Source organism: Lampetra planeri, chromosome 30 (assembly GCF_965212315.1).
Source record: "Lampetra planeri chromosome 30, kcLamPlan1.2.h2, whole genome shotgun sequence".
Taxonomy (NCBI): domain Eukaryota; kingdom Metazoa; phylum Chordata; class Hyperoartia; order Petromyzontiformes; family Petromyzontidae; genus Lampetra; species Lampetra planeri.
The window spans coordinates 12,996,770-13,004,819 of record NC_136136.1 but is presented as its reverse complement, the minus strand read 5'-3'; the positions used below and the strand labels follow the sequence as shown (position 1 = coordinate 13,004,819).

Below are 8,050 nucleotides of genomic sequence, written 5' to 3'. Positions count from 1 at the left end.
CAAATGTAACCATGTTAAGCAATAACAAAAATGAATATTCGTCGGAGTTATGATGTATGAGAACCTATGTAACTGGTGATATCGATGTTTAACGTGTTGTTATTTTCTTTGCTTATTTCAAATGTAACCATATCAAGATCGTAATACGTGCGCGCGCGTCGTAAGAAATGCGTCCGAAACCGCTACCGAGCGTTTCCCAGGATTTAACAAAAACAAAAATGAATATTCGCCGTAGTTATGATGGATGAGAACCGATGTAACGCAATATCGATGTTTAACGTGTTGTTTATTTTCTTTGCTTATTTCAAATGTAACCATATCAAGATCGTAATACGTGCGCGCGCGTCGTAAGAAATGCGTCCGAAACCGCTACCGAGCGTTTCCCAGGATTTAACAAAAACAAAAATGAATATTCGCCGTAGTTATGATGGATGAGAACCGATGTAACGCAATATCGATGTTTAACGTGTTGTTTATTTTCTTTGCTTATTTCAAATGTAACCATATCAAGATCGTAATACGTGCGCGCGCGTCGTAAGAAATGCGTCCGAAACCGCTACCGAGCGTTTCCCAGGATTTAACAAAAACAAAAATGAATATTCGCCGTAGTTATGATGGATGAGAACCGATGTAACGCAATATCGATGTTTAACGTGTTGTTTATTTTCTTTGCTTATTTCAAATGTAACCAGGTTAAGATCGTAATACGTGCACGCGCGTCGTAAGAAATAACCGCCGAGAGTGAGGGCGGCTTATGGATTCATAACACAAAAAAGGGCATTTACTTGGTTTGAAAATTCGCCAGTGGCTAAATCGACCCCTGATAATTTTCAAAAGGGCGGATTGTTGTGTCTATACCCTTTTTTTATTAAGAACAATTCAAATTTTTTTTTTATTATTATTATATTTTTATTTTATCTATATATATTTTTTTCATTAAACAATGAAAACAACTCACTTCTCCTCACAAGCACACCAGGAATCCATGAAACATGGAGGGCGGTTAAAATGTTGAGAATTCGGTCACAGAGAGGTCATAGACATCCAGATGGACAAAAGATGTATGGACTAGCCTCCCAAGACATCTGGAGATGTACAGATAAGGTGCAGAGTAAATAACGGTTGCAACTCGCGTTTTCTTAACGTTTTCCTTACCGAAAAGTAGAAACTTAACAAAGATAATTAACCAACAAACAATAATATTTTTTATTATTAGTATATGTTTTCTACCTACACGACCTTCCTAAAAACTAAAAAGTACGAATTCCAGAAGGCTTAAGTGGAAACATAGTTACGCTTAACCTCAGGACATTAAAATATAACTCAAAATAAAACACCAATCTCTGGAGAACTAAACTTGGCGAAGCCCCAAAATAATAATGTGACGAGGATCATTACGAATATTCATTAAACATAGACGAATGATAACCCCGATTCTAAGACCGAAGGAACTCATAAAATATAATTCAAGAATAAATGTAACACACAGGACCACATAAATGTATTGCAAACATCTCCTCAGCCACCTTTGTCTTCTAGCGGGGCCTGGCAAGCAAAGAGGGAGCAAAAAGGTCACAGGGGGGAATCGGTGCCTGACATTCCAAAGATATGTTTTTTTTATTCTGTTTGTTTTCTCTCGCAAGAGACGCGGAGAGAGGAGAGGGTGCTCACGTTTTGAGTTAAACACGGCCGTCTTTGTCTCCCCGCAGCACAAACAGATGGCCCATGAATGCTTGGAGGGTTAGGAAAGGTCGCGAGGAGGGTCGCGGGGGTGTCTGCTTTTTCTCGCTCTGTTTGTGTTTTGTTGCCCGCTCGCAAGGAATGCACAGAAGGGAGTCACGTTTTGAGTTAGGCACGGGCGCACACAGCGAACAGGCAGTCTGGGTTGAGTCGTGCTCAGTCTCGCAACTCGGCTTGCGACGCGGTGTTGCGACGGGGCTCGCAAGAGAGGTGTGGCAGTCGTGCCTCAAGGAGAGATGGGATGACGAGACGTTGTTAAAGTGATAGTCTGAGAGCAGTCTGGGTTGAGTCGTGCTCAGTCTCGCAACTCGGCTTGCGACGCAGCGTTGCGACAGGGCTCGCAAGAAAGCGGGGGCAGATCGTGCCTAGAGAAGTGATGGAACGAGGAGGGGTCGTTCGAGTCGCAGAAGTCTGAGTTCAACCTGGGTCGGGGCTGGGTTTCAGCCATGCTCCGGCTGGCGGAGCGTCGTGAGGAAACGAAACACCGATGCCGAAAGCAGTTGTCGCTTCTCGCAGAACGAAGTTAAGTGCGAGTGAAGCTGGCAGCTGCACGAACAAGGGAAGCACGGAGCAGAGAGAGTGACGAGTGACGACAAGCAATCAACCTGTAAAAGGGCGAAGATCGCCAAGCGTCGACCAAGCGAGCAAAGCAGAGAGCGCGAAGCAGTGGAGAAAGCCTGGTCAAACGGCTGTGAGGGAGAGGACAGCGCCATCGAATGCGCCGTGTGTCTAATACACACCCAGATCAACCAGCATCAACCATAACCGACTCGTCATCCCGCAGTGGAGAAAGAGAGTCAAAGTCTTCCGAACGAGTGCCACCGAGCGCCACCGAGCGCCACCGAGCGCCACCGAGCGCCACCGAGCGCCACCGAGCGCCGCCGAGCGTCAGCAGAGCTGCGCCACCGAGCGCCACCGAGCGCCACCGAGCGACACCGAGCGCCACCGAGCGCCACCGAGCGCCACCGAGCGACACGAGCGACCGAGCATCTTCAAGGACAGCATCGTGCCAACTCGTCATCTAGCAGTAGAGGGAGAGAGAGCGCAAGAGCAGCACGACTCGGACGTCACCGGGCGTCACCGAGCGTCGTGCCAACTCGTCGTCCAGCAGTGGAGAGAGAGAGAGCGCACAAGCCGAGACACGCCGAGCGAGGGAGCAGCAGGGCTCGCGGCAGCCACGCCCAACCCAGAGGAAACTTCTGGCCGCTGTTTGTATCCTCCCACACCACACAAGCTAACGACACAACTCCCGGCTCTAAGAATTAATTAATATTACAAGGGGACAACGCACACACAGCACGCACACGAATAAGACTAAAAAAAAAATTGTCTTTGCGTTTCAAAAAGGGTTGCCATTTTGAGGTGGTGCGTTCAATATCAACTGATCGTGCAAAGCAGTTGCTGTCGTCGAGTTACATGAATAAGAAATGTTTTAGTCATTCATTTTCGTTAACTGCATAATCACGCCAATGAAGAAGTATTTTTAGTTATTCAATTTCGTTACTGCATAATCTTGTCCATGAATTTATTGACGTATACTTGCTTTCGGATAAGAGAGTGTCATGTGCTTGTTTAGAATAAAATTGCTTAACACCAACTGTTCGAGTGCTTCTTTCCAAGTCCATGCAAAACTATCTTATTCTTGATAACTGTATCCTGCGATGAGATATGAAAATGGAGACCTAAAATATCATAACACACACTAAGATAATCGGTAAACGTTTAATCGATGATAGTCGTATTATCCGGATTGATATAACAATGGATAAACGAAGCTAAGCCTAATTATCATAACTGCTCACAGTAACATAATCGCAAGCATCCGCATAAATTACTACGCTTATCTCCGCGATTATCATAATTTATGCATATAATTACACACATTATCATAATTTATGCATGTTAATACACACATTAACATAATTAATGCGATTTGCGCATTTTTCGGAAAATTATTAATTTTTATTATTTTTATTAAAATTTCATAATCCGACACATACAACAGCAGCGAACCCATGCAGCAACAACCCAAGGGACAAGCCTTCCCCACACACTCTGGAGGAGAAGAGGCTCTTCGGGCTGAGTCACCCGGCACAAGATACTCGCTCGTTCACGGACACCCTGGGAAACAAAACCTGCTGACGCACACCACTTATGCATCACATGAACATTGCTATTGTCCATCCACTTGTGCAGGTGCGATGGACATATTTTCTCGTTTTGGTGCATGCTATATTTTTACAGATAGCACCCCGACAAACGGTAGAAATTGGCGGGGATAGGCCTCAGACATTACCCCAGGCTCCGGGAACGTGAGCAACGCAAGACGAATGGGCATTTTATAAAGCAGATCTATGGCAGTTACTGACAGTGCCTGGCGTGGGTTACTTGTGTCCATTGTCGAGAGGGGAAGACGACCCATGTATATGTAAAGGGCGATTTTTAGCAACCGTTAAGGCTGTTTTTCCCCTTAACTTGTATCGAGAAGGAAACGAAGGACATGTATGGCATGTACGTTTTTTTTACAAATTTTCGAGAGCAATCTAACGACATGAATTGCAAAGACGTTTATTGAACAATTCTATTCCTTTCCCAAAACATCGAGTGTTAGTGTATAAAACCGCTAGAGAAAATAAATTGGCAGGCGAAACTTAAAAAGTAGAGACCCATGAACAGCATGGCCAGGCGGCACAACTCGCCGTTTCCCCCCCCCCCCCTGTATCCCACGGGGATGTATTGGCGTGCGCTTAAAAGTTGATACCGCTCTGTTACTTGTGAAACGAACCACAAGCCAAATCCAGATAATTTGTGAATGACTTAGCTCCCCTGCTTTCTCGAGAATGTGCTTTTTTCGTCGGATGAAACTTCCGTAGGCTTTTCCAGCAGATTTGCACGTGCACTCAAAAAAAAGTCCAATTTTTTACAGATAGACCCCATCAAATGAGAGAAATTGGCGAGGATTGCTCTCTTGTGTGTCACGGGGCATCGTTTCTCTCGCACCGAATTCCCTCGGGCTGGCAAAACGCTCATTTCAGTGTTGCCAAATAGCGTACGAACGCCACGAGACTTCTGCAGGCTTTTCCAGCAGATTTGCACGTGCACTAAAAAAAATAAGTGTAAAAAAGTAACAAATAAAAGAAAAAGAAAGAGTAAAAAAGTAAAAAAAAAGAAAAGAAAAAAAGAGTAAAAAAGTAAAAAAAAGAGTAAAAAAGTAAAAAAAAAGAGTAAAAAAGTGTAGAAAGAGTAAAAAAGTAAAAAAAAGAGTAAAAAAGTAAAAAAAAAGTGTAAAAAAGTAAAAAAAGAGTAAAAAGGTGTACAAAAAAGAGTAAAAAAGTGTAAAAAAAAAGAGTAAAAAAGTAAAAAGAGTCATAAAGTAAAAAGAGTAAAAAAGTAAAAAAAAGAGTAAAAAAGTAAAAAAAAAAAAGAGAAAGAGTAAAAAAGTAAAGAAGTAAAATGTAAAAAAATAGTAAAAAAGGGAAAAAAGTAAAAAAAAAAAGTAAAAAAGTGTAAAAAAAGAGTAAAAAAGAAAGAAAAAAAAGTTAAAAAGTAAAAAAAGAGTAAAAAAGTAAAAAAAGAGTAAAAAAGTGTAAAAAAAAAACAGAGTAAAAAAGTTCAAAAAATAGTAAAAAAGTAAAAAAAAGAGTAAAAAAGTAAAAAATAAAAGAGTAAAAAAAGTAAAAAAAAACGAGTAAGAGTAAAAAAGTAAAAAAAAAGAGTTAAAAAGTAAAAAAAAAGGGGAAAAAAAGAGTAAAAAAAAGGAAGTGTAAGAAAAAAAGTTTTTACTGATAGACCCCACCAAATGGGAGACATTGGCGGGGATTGCTCTCTTGTGCGTCACGGGGCCTCTTTTCTCTCGCATCGAATTCCCTCGGGCTGGCAAAACGCTGTTTTGCGTTGCTACCCCCCGACAGACGCGACCATTACAATAGCATAGGAATTGCAGGTTAGAAAAATGTCACTTTGTCAGACACCGACCGACCTCGGCGGCTCACCTAACAAAGTCAGCCGAGTCCCCACTGGTATCTCGCTGCTGTTTCAGCAGCGTCGGAATAAGACGCTCGAAAAGAAGTCACATGAGTGCGTACGGTCCTTTTAGGAACCGCGGTGCCCATGGGTGGCACCAGGACAAAGCCTTGTCTCAAGGGCTGACTTTCAGTAGATCGCAGCGAGGAAGCTGCTCTGCTACTTACGAAACCCCGAGCCAGAACCAGGTCGTTTACGAATGATTTGGCACCCAGCTTCCCCGCGAGCATGCTGTCGAGCGACTGAGGAGAGGGCCACCGAACGCTTGCGGCGGCACCTCGATCCAGGGTCCTACGGCATTCCGCACCGGGCAGGAGTCCACCCGGCTATGATAGGCCAACCGAAGATCCGGGCGCAACAGTATCATCGCTTCTAGGGGGGATTCGGACTTAGAGGCGTTCAGTCATAATCCCTCAGATGGTAGCGTCGCACCGTTGGCTCCTCAGCCAAGCGCACGCGCCAAATGTCTGAACCTGCGGTTCCTCTCGTACTGAGCAGGATTACTATTGCGACGACACAGCATCAGTAGGGTAAAACTAACCTGTCTCACGACGGTCTAAACCCAACTCACGTTCCCTATTAGTGGGTGAACAATCCAACGCTTGGTGAATTCTGCTTCACAATGATAGGAAGAGCCGACATCGAAGGATCATAAAGCGACGTCGCTATGAACGCTTGGCCGCCACAAGCCAGTTATCCCTGTGGTAACTTTTCTGACACCTCTTGCTTAAAACCCAAAAAGTCAAAAGGATCGTGAGGCCCCGCTTTCATGGTCTGTACTCGTACTGAAAATTAAGATCAAGTGAGCTTTTGCCCTTCTGCTCCACGGGAGGTTTCTGTCCTCCCTGAGCTCGCCTTAGGAAACCTGTGTTACCGTTTGACAGGTGTACCGCCCCAGTCAAACTCCCCACCAGACACTGTCCCCGGAGCGGGTCGTGCCCGGCACCACGAACGGTGTTCGGGCGCCAGAGGCACTTGGAGCCAGAAGCGAGAGCCGCCCGCGGGGCTGGCCTCCCCGCCTCACCGGGTAAGTGAAAAAACGATCATAGTGGTATTTCACCGCCGGCACCCAGAGCCACGAGGGACGAGCGCCTCCCACTTATCCTACACCTCTCATGCCTTTTCACCGTGCCAGGCTAGAGTCAAGCTCAACAGGGTTTTCTTTCCCCGCTGATTCCACCAAGCCCATTCCCTTGGCTGTGGTTTCGCTGGATAGTAGATAGGGACAGTGGGAATCTCGTTCATCCATTCATGCGCGTCACTAATTAGATGACGAGGGATTTGGCTATTTTCATTCGGCTCTTTCAAGCCGACCTTTTCCGGGTTCCGTGGCCCGTCCATAACCAACGTCAAATAGTGGTAATGCGCTTGATGTTTTAATCATTACGAGATTCCCATGCGGTCACCGGTTTGAAGTCACTCTGATATCCGGCACCAAAGATAAACAGAGAATGGGGGCCAATAATACCAGGACCCCCAAACTGGTATAAGCCGTGTCTTTGGTGCCCCAAGCTGTCGTCACCCTGCTGCCAGGCTCCGTTGGCAACAGAGAATGGGAGTCAATAATACCAGGACGCCCAAACTGGTATAAGCCATGTCTTTGGTGCCCCAAGCTGTTGTCACCCTGCTGCCAGGCTCCGTTGGCAACAGAGAATGGGAGTCAATAATACCAGGACCCCCATACTGGTATAAGCCATGTCTTTGGTGCCCCAAGCTGTCGTCGCCCTGCTACCAGGCATCGTTGGCAACAGAGAGTGGAGTGTGTCAACACCAGCACTCCCACACTTTATTTTTAAGATCGATCATAGACAGCGTAATTACCGCAGAACATCCTCAGGATGTCAAGAGAGAAAAGCAATGTTCTGCGGGAGATCATCTTTGCCAGGATAGAAATTCGGGGGTTGGTCAGTCCCAGGGAAGTTAACACCTCATTGTTTTCAAGAGGCCACTTTCCTCTCGCACCTACTGGGAAGCCAAAGATCGTGATCTTATTAGCTTTCATAAGCTCTTTGATCTGGTCACGTAAGGGGGTGTAATATGCTACCTTGTCAGCGGCAACCTCAGACAAGGTTTTACATGATACTTCAAATCGGACGGTGACATCAATAACTAGTGCTTCTTCCCCCTTCATGAACACGAGATCTGGTTTACGTAGTTCACCAACCTCAGATCTTAGGCGTGGTTCCTTGTAAACCCACCAGCCCAGACGTGTTGCTTCCTTCACAAGGATATCGCTGATCTTGTTGTGCCGAGCAATCCTTGCTTTCTGAACAGCAGGACATTGACC

The 8,050-nt window shown here is 45.3% G+C and overlaps 1 pseudogene; it reads right to left on the bottom strand.

The window, feature by feature from the left end:
- Nucleotides 1–5,867: 5,867 nt before the first annotated feature.
- Nucleotides 5,868–6,940, bottom strand: LOC144729004 (28S ribosomal RNA; annotated as a pseudogene).
- Nucleotides 6,941–8,050: the final 1,110 nt, after the last annotated feature.